Below are 11,755 nucleotides of genomic sequence, written 5' to 3'. Positions count from 1 at the left end.
GGTTCCAGCAGCCCAGGTCCTGACCCGGCGCACCTTCCCGGGGCACTTTCTCCATCACCTCCAGGGGAGGGACGCAGAGCTCAGCCTCTCCAATTTCCCCGGAACCTATGGAGGAGTGGAGCTCTTTATTTCCAAAGTTAAACGGCCAATTAAATAGAATGCATTTATTGAACACTTGCTGTGTGCTTAGCAGTGCTCTAGGCAGAGGGGTGAGAAAATGAGGAAGCCGTGGCCTTCACCATCTAACCGCTGAAGCAAGGCACAAGTAAAGGACTGCGCGGCCTGGGCCCCTCTGGACGGGACCTCACCACCCCCTCCCTCAGCCCACCCGGGCCCCCAGGGGACGTCACACAGGCTGCACCCCCCAGATCGGGCCAAGCCCCTGGGCAGCCGCCGGCCAGGTGGTGTCTGGATCCCCCAGGCAGGGTCAGCGGACCAGGGTCCACTGGCCCCTGACTGCTGTCCCTGGGGTCAGACGGAGCCCTCAGCACTGCAGCGGGAAGCAGCCAAAGGGACACAGCTCACTGAGGGGGGCTCTCCCTCGGGCCCCATTTTCTGGGCTCACCCCCTGGGCCCAGTGGGCGTGTCCCACAGCACGGGGCTCTCAGCCCCTGGGGTAAAGCAGCTCTCTGAGGTGGGGGCGCACGAGCAAGGAGCCCCTTACGCAATCCCAGCTTATGCTTTCTATGAGGCTCACTCCATGAACTGAGAGAACCACAGAACTTTGAAAGGCCTTTAGTAATTTTCCAGTTCAATTTGCCCATTTTACAGAAATCTGAAGTCCTATAAAAATTACCACAAAACGTACAGGCAGAGGGTAGGTCCTGAGTTAGGTATTCTCAGCAGCGGGAAGGGCTTCCCGGGAGCCCAGCTGCTGTGGGGAGGAGCAGATAGGAGGGGAGGGAGGGGTGGGGAGGTCAGAGATACACAGAGGCAGGGAAGGTGGTGTGGGGGGCGCCCGGGGCCCCACCCCGTCACTCCCCACTCTGTGCTTCAAGTTGCTAACACAGGGCTCAGCGGATCACGCCCAGCTAAGTTTCCAGAAATCCGAGCTCACTTTTTCAGTATTGGTAGCACAAAGTCATGGTTACGGAGCAGGCGCACGGCCTCTGCTGATATGACCCACGGGCCCAGAGTAAGCACAGGAGGCCACCGCCCCTTCAGCCTCCCGGGGCCCCATCTCCCAGTCTCAGGGAGCAGGGCAGGCCCCCGTTTTTGGAACCAGGGCCGGGACCTCCCTCCTGCCCTCCCTTCTTTCCCTCCCCGACTCCCGCCCCCGCCCTGCTCTGCCGGCCCTTCTCCTCCAGGTTTTCCAGGCTCCACACTGTGAGAACCACAAAGAAAAGGACTTTTTACTTTAAGGCAAATAACTCCTCCCCCACCCCCAGGTGTTAAAAGCCACTCTCTCTAGAGGGGGGGTGTCTCTCCCGGGAGGGAGGCGGTGGAGGGCTGAGGCCCCCAGAGCGAGCGCCCCAGGCGGTGCGGTGCCTTGCGGAGGCCCGGGTGCTGGCTCCCCCCTTTGCTTGTTAGCTCCAGACCTGCAGGAGCAACGGCTGTCCTGGGTGAGGGTTCCTTCCTCTGTAATCCACGGTGTGGGGCTGACCTTCAAGGCCCTTCCCTCCCGAGCTCACTGCCTCTCGGCACCCTGAGGAATCCGGGAGAAACTAGGCCCAGGGTCTCACTAGAGCCCGGGCGGTAAAAACAATGAGCACGATGTGTTAATGTGCATCTGTGTCTCCCTGTGTTGAGGTGAGGGCCCTGCTGCGCGTCCACGGAGAAACCCTAGGTTCTGAGGGACGCGCTGCTGAAGCAGCTGCCCGCAGACCCTCCTGCCGGCAACACGGGGAAGCGTGTGGCCATCGTGGGGGCCGGCGTCAGCGGCCTGGCCTCCATCCGCAGCTGCCTGGAGGAGAGGCTGCAGCCCACCTGCTTCGAGCAGGGCGACGATGTGGGCGGCCTGTGGAGGTCCTCGGTGAGTGGCCGTCCCTGGGGCACAACAGGAGGGAGACCGTTCCGCAGCAAAGCAGGCCTGATGGGTCCCGGCTCAGCGGGCAGGTCGCAAAGCAGGGATCTGGGAAGCGAAGTCCTCTCCCTCCCATAACACGAATTCCAGTCACATGAACCGGTTCATTTCTGGAATCCTGGAAGGACTTCTGCTCTCTAAACCTGGTCACCTGCGACAGCCCAGGTGGCCAGGCTGCGGCAGGTGTGGATGTCATAATCAGCCCTAAATGCACCACTGTCTCCCTCTGTGCCCGAGAGGGTTCTATCTGTGTCACCCCTAAACCCTGGGAGCTTAGGGGGCAAAGAAAAACTGAGCCTGGGGTCAGTCATGGTTTCAGCTCCTAGATTTTCTGGGAAAGTCACTTTTCTCTTTCCAGACCTCAAATGTTCACTTATCAAATGCAAAGGGTGCAAATTAGGTTGCCTCTCAGCTGCCTTCCAATTCTAATGGGATAGGATCCTGTAATTAAGTCCTATTAACTGGGCGACATCACCAGTGATGGTGAATGATGGTTGCGTGTGCTGTGTGAGTGCCTGTCAACTCCTCTGTCAACTCCAAACCAAGAGGGAAAAATGACTGTCTTTGCCATTCAGACTTATTGATGGAGAAACCATGTAATCAGGAAATGTGCGTGATGGGAACGGTTTGAAGGCCAGGCTAGGAGGAACCTCCAGCCTTTCTGTCCCGAACGCCCCGGCCTTAGGGCTCGGATGCCGCTGATGCACATTTGGTATTAAGACATCATATCCACATCGCGCACCTTACGGCCTTGTCCTGGCCTCGCTGCCGCCCGCCTGCAGCAGGCCGTCCTAACAGCACTCTGCTCACGTAGAGCATGTCTGCATTCCCCTTAAGAGCTTAAAATAATAAGGGTTCCCATAACTCTGAAAGTATTATGTGAGATAAAAGACCATTTCCATTAGGAGTAATCAGAGGTTTTTATTTTTAAGAACTCAGTTTTCTTTATTTACATTTGCTCAGGGAGAAATGACCAGCTTGGCCTAAATATGAAATGGTTCTCTATTGTCTCATTCACAACAACTGAGCAGTGTTGAGCATCTATTCCGGCAGTTCCATGCTAGGCCCTGGGATGACAAACACGTGGCATGTCACTCTGTATAAATGGCTCCCAATCCATTTTGGTGCAGAGGCCATAATACAGATCTGAAGTCCTTTGACAGAAAATGGGCAAAACCTCGTTTGATGGCAATGCCTGACTCAAGTTATAGGGCCAGGGAACATGAGGGGAATCGGCATGAGATCTTCATCCTCCCCCTTGTGTTCTGCAGAAATTTCATTGCATCAGACGACAAGGTGCTTCCTCATCTCTCACTAGGAGTGTCATGGAAACAATTCCAAAAATCTACAAATTCCAAAATGTACCTGGCCCTGAGTTTCAAATAAGAGATTATAGGACTTTACAAGAAGAGAGTCCTTGGTGACTGTCAACTTAATGAGCAAGTTCCTTAGGAGCCAGAAGAGAGCAGACACTGAGTCATCAGCACGGCAAGGGGACCCCCCTGCAGGAGGGCACCTCGCTGGGGCTTGAAGGCTGTTCTCAGCCGGGGAAGGTAGAGGACCCCACAGGCTGTGACTCCAGGTGTGCCATTGCCGTGGTGGTCTGGGAATGCTCCCCCAACTGTGGTCACTGCAGCGTGCTGGTCCCAGGAGGGAGGGGGGACCCCAGTCCCAGAGGGCACAGAGAGGCTGAACACGTGCCCAGGATCTGTAAGCTAACCAGCGCCATCATGTCGGAAAGTCCACCCAGGCAGGCAACAGACGGCAGGCCAATGAGACGCAGTCAGGCTGTGGGTCACCCACACGAGGGGGTCCCTTTCCCATAAGGTCATCACGTGGGAGCAGAATTATACCCAAAGGCCCTGTGGGCTGTAGACACAATGTTCCAAACATCAGCCGCTCCACACACCCACCCCTTCTCTCTTCTCTAAGAGAGGTTTCATGGTGCAACAGATGTTCAGACAGGGGTTTTTGAAAAATGTGTTACATAAGCTTTCATCTTGCAAGTCCTGTTAGTCAAAGCATATTCCAGGGAAGAGAAACCTGATAGTTCTGGCCTTTTCACTGTGAGCTTTCTCTGCAAAATGAAAAACAAATGGGATTTAAACACCAGCAGGCTGCATGTGAGCACGTTTTAAGTTTCATAGACTCCAACACAGGGCCTCTTGTATTCTGAAGACTGTAATGCTGGTAATGCGTTGCTCATCAGTCCGGCACAGCAGGTTGGTACCATTTTGATCACAAAATAGGAAAATAGTGGAACCAGGTCTGGACTTTTGTTCAACCCATTTGTTCATTTATTCTCTCAGCAAATGCACATGGGAACGCATCATGCCTAGGCCGCTCTGGCAGATGCAGCTGGCAGCCAGAGGCAGAGTGTGAGCCCAATGTCCCCCTCCCCTGCCCATGCCACCCCACACGGCGATAATGAACCGCAAGCTCTGTTATGTAATATGCCTGTTTTTCCTCTGTTTGCAGAATAGCCTCTTGGGGAACATTCCACAAGCACATACTTAGCCATCCTCCTGTTATGACTGGCTGGAGTCAAGAGGCAGAAGAGCAGAGATTCCTTAACCCTGGAAATAATCCCAGGTCTTTTCACCCTGTTCCCAGAACAGAGTCTCATGTTTTCTTAACCAGCCCCTGCCTTCCCTTCAAAGCCTGCTTCCCACCTCTTCTCAAGCCATCAATAAAAAGGAAAGACACAGCTGAGAGTGCCCAGCACGAGCCACACACTTTTCCTGCCCTTAGCAGACACTGCAAAGTGAGGTTTAAAAAAATTCCAATCTCTGAGCTTCGCTATTTAGGAGAAACACAGCCCCATGAGGAGGGGTTTATTTCCAACTTGAAGGAGAGCACTGCAACCTTGGGGGCCCCCGACACAATCCTGACCCTTCACACGTCCTCTGTGTGGGGCCAGGGGCACAGATGCCTTGAATCCAGAGGCATTCTGTCCTCACCCTCATCTCATGGGAGGTCCTTCCGGAGCTGGGGAAGCAGAGGCCGCCAGCTCACAATGTGCTTCTAGGCGGCGCCTCCTGTGGACTCTGTGTCTACCACGGAGAAGAGGCGCTTGCTCTCCATGAGCTGCATCGTTTGTGCAGCAAGATTACCACTGGGGCCCCTTGTTCTCCTTCTCCTCATTGTTATAGGCCTCCAACAAGTGGCTGATGGGACAGGAGCTCACTGGACAAGCATCAGGGCCCTTTCTCAACCTCAGTGCCACTGATATTAAATATAATAGATAATAAATAGTAAATAAGACTATGTTATATTAAATGTATATTAAATATGATAGATAATAAATAAGACTATGTTATATTAAATATGATCCCAGTTTATACTTTTTTACTCTTGGTAAAAACATACATATAGTTTTACTTAGTATAAAGAAATGTCCCAACTTCCTAGTCACCGGCCAATGGGAAGCTGTTACAGAGAAGGATGGGAAACAGGACTCTACGTCTTCAATGTTGTCATGATCTGTTTAGGACACCATATGCCCCCCAGTCTGCCAGCTGATTCCTTCCCCAGCAAACTGGGAAAACGTGAGAATCTGGAGACCTACACACACATCGGGGCTAAAATAGCTCTTTCCACTGATTCTACAGTAAGGATTACACTGACAGTTCCAAAGATTCCCAAATGAAAATTTTTAAGTCTGATATGTGAAATACAGTGATAACTGGCTTCCTGGACATTTACACTAAGAGAATCAGGAGCTGCAATTCTGAGACTGGATGGAGACATGGGTCCTTGCAGAGGAAACCTGGGTTTTTTTTATTTCATCCATACCTTCATTTCACAAATGAATGACTAAAATCTCCATGAGGGAGGGTGTGTGCATGTGTGTGTGTGTGTATGTGTGTGTGTGTGTGTGTGTCTACGCCATAACTACACAAAAGTGGAAACATCAAATAAATACAATACACGTCCAGCCTGCCTTCCTCCCTCACACATAGGAGCACGTCCACTCAAAAACACTGGAGTTCGTGCCCCAAGGCGCGGCGTTCCCAGGCCACGGCGCTCCCAGGCCACGGTGCTCCCAGGCCACGGCGAGGCCCAGAGCAGACAGAGCGCAGGGAGGAGGGGCGGGGGAGGCCACTGACGCTGAGGGCTGTGCCCTGGGGCTCCAGGCATGGGCTGTAGGGCCAACCTCACCGCCCTGGGTCCTTGCGGGGACCCTGGACACATCGCTTACCTTCTTTGCCTCAATTTCCTTGTCTTTTAAAATAGAGATAAAACTAGCACCTGCCATTCAGACGTTATTAAGATTAAATGGCTAAAAATACACCCTTCCGCAGAGGGCCCAGCCCGAAGTAGGTACTCAATAAACATTAGCTGTTATTGTTACCAAAATAGATGTTCCCACACATTAAGTTTCTCTTGTACGACACTACAACTAATGATTTGGGGGTCTAGTGTCAAAAACCATGAGAAGGAGAAACACATGTCAATTAGGAACCTTTTTCAAAACCAAGACTGAAAGTATGAAACAGTTCACATTAAAGAATCATAGTAATACTAAAGCCACACATCATCCCAATTTTAAGCATGTGGGTGTAAAAATCTAGCCCTGGGCAGATCCTGTCATATAAAGAACAACCACGTGTCCACGAGGAAGCTAAGTCACCCAGGCGCTGGGAGTCCCCAGGCTCAGTCCCTCCTGGCCATGTGGCCAAGAGGCAAGGGACCAAAGACATTAGGAAGGAGGGCAAAAAATCAACTCATTTGCTGCCCAAGAACCAGCAATAAATTCAACGCTCTGGGAGGAGAAGAGGGTATCCTGGTGCTGATTCGGACGGCACTTTCTTCAGGAGATAAGAACGCGGGGCCCCCACTCCCGGTGAGGCTCTCTGCCAAGGTGCCCCTTTGCTCTCTCAGGTTCGGCCCGACCAGACCTTGCAGACGGGTCACATCACATACACGGACGAGCTAGGGGCCAAGCCTAGCATCCCGTGGCTTCCGCTGACCAGCCCTGCTCTGGCCCTGGGGGTGTGGTCTGGCCCCTGCAGCCCCTACCAGTTCTGACTGATGGGACCAGGGAAGTGGGACGGGGCCAGAAACACCCTCCTGACCCAGTGGGACCGGACAGTGCAGCCGACCAGGACCGGAGCTGCACGAGAGACTCAGAGCCCCTGGCCCTCGTACAACTTGCTCAGAATGCTTTCACTCCCAGTGTGTCTTCTGGTTGCTTTGCTTACATTTTATTAATGAGAAAGTTCTTTGGATCTCAGAGCTTAATTACAGATATAAATATGCATATGTATACATATATACAGTCTCGTAGCATCTCTTTCCCTTCCTGCTGATATAAAAATGACTTTGGGCCCATTTCACTCAAAGTCCAAATAAAAAGGAAAATATCCAGCCTCTCCCTTCCTGGCGAGAATGTGCTCAAAGGCTTTTCGATCCTGAATCAGCAGCTTCGAGATGCTGAGGTGAGAAGCTGGGAGGGTGAAGGCGGGGAGCACAGATTCACAGGCTGTACGGTTTAATAAACTTCTGAAAGTATTTTACCACAGGGAGAAGTGGCATCATATCAATGCTGAATCATCCAATCCATGACTCATCTCTCCATTTAGTTAGCTCTTTAATCTCTCTCAGGGTGCTTTGTAGTGTTTAGTGCACAGGTTTTACCCATCTTATGTCAGATTGATTGACTGCTTCATATTTTTGGGTATTATTATAAACAGTAGTTTAACTTTTTTCAATTTCCTATTCAACTGTTTATTGCTAATGTATAGGAATGTGATCATTTGTTCTAACAACCTTTTCGTAGATTCTGTGATACTTTCTACCTAGATGATCATGTTATCTAAAAATAAAGATAACTTTATGTCTCCAATTCCAATTCAGATGTCTTTTATTTCTTCTTCTTGCCTTATTGCACTGAAACTCTAGTATAATGTTGAGTAGTAGTGGTGGGATCAGACATCCTTGCCTAGCTTCTCATCTTAGGAATAAAGCACTGGTCCTTTCTCCACTAAGTATGTTAACCGTAGATACGTCATAAGTGAACTTTATTATGTTAAGGAAGTTTCCTCCTATTCCTAGTTAGCTGACAGCTTTTAGTAGGAATGGATGTTGGCTTTTGTCAGATGCCTTTTCTGCATCTATTGAGATAATCACAAGGTTTAAAACTTTTACTTTATTAATATGGTGAAGTACATTGACTACTAAGCCAACCTTTCAGTCCAGAAATTCCCAAACACCACTTGGGGTAAAAGCAGTGGTTGGAGACACGAACCTGACAAAGGGGACCTCACTGAGCATGGAGCCGGGGACGGGGACTGCAGCCACCACTTCTTGCTGTCCTTTGCAGACCCCACTGGGAGAGACCCATTTACCTCCAGCAGAGGGAGGTTTCTGCCACCCCCAGCAGCAGCCCAGCTGATGAGAAGCTCAACACAGCCCTCGAGCAGCCATCACATGCGGGACTTCCACGTTCCTCCAATGGGCTGTTGCTTACAGCAGCCCCAACTGCCCGGTCCCTCTCACTTGTTCTCAGGGCTGACCCGTGGACATGCCCATGGACACACCCATGAACAGGCCCGTGGGCTTGCCTGTGCACTTGCCTATGGCTTTGCTACAGCTTGCTTGTCCCAAATTACAGTTCCCTTGCTGTTCCCAGATAAACCTGTTTTGCTTGTAAAATAACTGGCTATTATACTTTTAAGGTCAACAGAGCCATAGACATGAATGAAATCAGCCAGAGAGAGGATGCGGTAGACTCAAAAGAAAGTGCTTACTAGAGAACCCTACTTGGGAAAGTAGAAGCCGTCAACCTAAGAAATAAAAGAGCCTGTTATTTTACTGGCAAAGACGGTTTACTCGGGAAAAGCAGAGGAAGTGCAATTTTGGGACAGGCAAACTACGGCAAACCACAGGCAAGTCCGAAGAGATGAAGGCAACTGAGCCGTTATTAGGCGTCAGGGAAACTGGGGAGGGTCGTTCTGAACAAAAGTTCCCTAGAGAAGAGTGAGGGTTGAGGTTGGGGCGGCTGCTCCTTGGCGGCAGGAGGTGGCTGGCACCTGGTGGCTGAGCAGGGAACAATCTTCCTCTTTATCTTAAGAGGAGGAGATGGATTCCTAGTGAGCAGCGCCCTACAGGGTCAGGATAACTCCATCTTCCTTCTTCTGCAGGCTACTTGGCTGCAGGGAGCAGTGCACCCTGAGAGGTCACCCTCAGAGCCTCCCAACACAGTCTTAAATGGGTTTCCTTTACTCTTTGCCACAAAGGAAACTAAAAGAAATAATGAGGCAGGTAGGAGAGGAAAACAGGAGGGTGACAGGCTGCAATACAGGGAGGGCATTCCTGGGATCCGACAGGCCTCACATGCTGCTTGTGAGCCCCACGATTCCAAAGCCCTGGTGAGAATCCACAAGAAGGAAGAACCCAGAAACCTTTGATGACACACATTGGGGACACGGCTGTCAGGTGATTGAGGCATGTAAAGATACAACATTATGGGTGCCCTACAAGTGGGAACAGACACAGATTAGTGGGTCAGAGGGAACAGTCCAGGAAAACATGCCATGGGAGGAAATAAAATGAGCCCCTCCGGAGAGACCCCTGTGTGTAAAGTTCTCGAGGTAAGAAAAAGCCAGGCACATTTCATTTGAGGAAATGGTGGAAATCCTGTATGACTTTAAGAAGGGCTGGAGGGAAGGCAAAGGGTGATTCTGGAGAGGAAAGCAGGGCCCTCTGGGTGCAAGGCAAGGCACAGCAGGTCTCTGGGGTGAGCTGGAGGCCTGGAACAGAGAGCAAGTCCCTCGGTAGCCCCCCAGGTTCGAGGCAGCCCCTGGATAGGGCACCCTGGCCATATTTACTGCATTAATAAGATTTTACCACAAGCTGGCACATAATACTTTGATAATCAACAGAAATGTACCTGGATGCAGTGTCATAACATGGCTTTTAGTTAAAACATGTTTAAGCCCAAGGAATTGGTAGTGGAAATTTCCAGGCTCTTAAAGTTTACCTGTGACGCTGAACCGTGGTGCCCCAGGCCCCTTCAGTTGTGCTCTGCTCACTGTGATAAGGTGTGGCTCCACTGACTGCCTCTTCTCGCCCTTGTAAAAGACATACAAGCAGAGCCCTGACACCTCCCTTGTTAGTCACCCACCTCAGAAATCAAGTGTCACCCTGAGCTCCTGCTCAACCACACCCCCTGAGGAGCGCTGCACCGATGAAGGGACTGGCCGAATTACAGTCCTGCCTGCTGAAGCACAGAAAGCCAGAAGCAGCCAGCCCCAGAGGCCTTCAGGGACTAGCCTGAAACACGAGTGAGCGCAGCAGCCAGCCTCTCAGCTGTCCTAACACCAAGTAGGCTGCACCCGAGGGAGGCTCTTGTTCCTCGGAGGTGACGGCCCACAAAGCTTAAAACTGTACAATCTGTATCATTTCTCTCGCTTTAGCCATTTGCAAATACTTGTCATCAGGTTCTGAAGATAAGGACATCCATGGATATCAGAGAAGGCCAGACCACAGACACCCAGATTCGCCCCGACTGCCCCCCCCCACCAGGCACACACAGATCTGGGTGCAGATTGCCACCTTAAAGCAAGTAAGTTGATCCTGTTGGCAACCTCTGACCTCATTCCCACTGTTCCCTACAAGTCAGCCTAGTTCTATGAAGTGTCAGCAAAGAATTCATCTTTTTCTGTGGGAAGACAAAGGGCTGCCTGTCAGAGTTCCTCTGTGATGGCAGATCCCCCACCACTGCACACCTTTCTCCCACACCTGCTCCACCCTGATCCAAGCAGCTGTGCCCCCAGCCCCCCACTTTTTCTTATTGGAGCACCTGTTCTCTCTGACTTCTCCACCCAGCATCCTCTACCTACCATCTAGTCAACTAAGGATCCTCCTTGGAAAGGGAGACCAAGGGCAGCCTCGGAGGTTAACAAGGCCACAGAAAGCATCTTGCAACTAAGAGATGCAGTGCAGGACGAGGGGAAAGGAAGTCACTCTGCTCCCTTTAGGATCTAGAGCCAAGACAACCATGGTCAGGTGCTTGGATTTTGTTCTAAAATTTGGGGATTTTTCTCCACATTCCTTTTCTGGATCCATTATAATTCTGGCCCTCTATTTATCTCAAAATTCAGCATGTACAGATGAACAGGTTTTGCATTTCTTTTTAATATCTGTTGCAACAGTCTGTTTTTGATCAGATTTGCTATTTCATCCATACATATCATAATATTCTTTTGTTTGGTAATATGTTACACACAAAAAAATGCAATTGGTCTGAAATATTTGTGATATATATTAAAAGACTCAAAAAACCTTAATGGAAAACCAATGGGATGTTTTAAGCAGCAAAATGGTATAAAGTAAATTAACCATATAAGAAAACAATCTGGCTACAGGGCAGAGAATTTGTTCTAAGTAGGTAAGACTGGAAACAAGAAGATCAGTTAGAAGACCATTGCTGTAATCCAGGCCTTCTTTCAACAATTCAGAGGTTGTAATAATTCCAATAAAGGTGTGGCTCAAGTGTTCCTTTATTTTACTTTTAAAAGGAGAGTTTCATGAACATTTAATACTATAAACAAAATTGTAAGAGAAACTTTAACTATTGCACAATACAAAATATTTTAAAATACTGTTCCTATGACTAAAGTGCTAGTTATAAACAATAGCTATTTTTGAAAGTGTATTTTGAAATACTTCAATTGGGCAACTATTTGTCCAGTAGTACAAATATGTGCAATACTTGGCATGCAATAT

The sequence above is a fragment of the Manis pentadactyla genome, chromosome 19 (genome assembly GCF_030020395.1).
Source record: "Manis pentadactyla isolate mManPen7 chromosome 19, mManPen7.hap1, whole genome shotgun sequence".
NCBI classification, from domain to species: domain Eukaryota; kingdom Metazoa; phylum Chordata; class Mammalia; order Pholidota; family Manidae; genus Manis; species Manis pentadactyla.
This window is presented reverse-complemented; position numbering follows the sequence as displayed.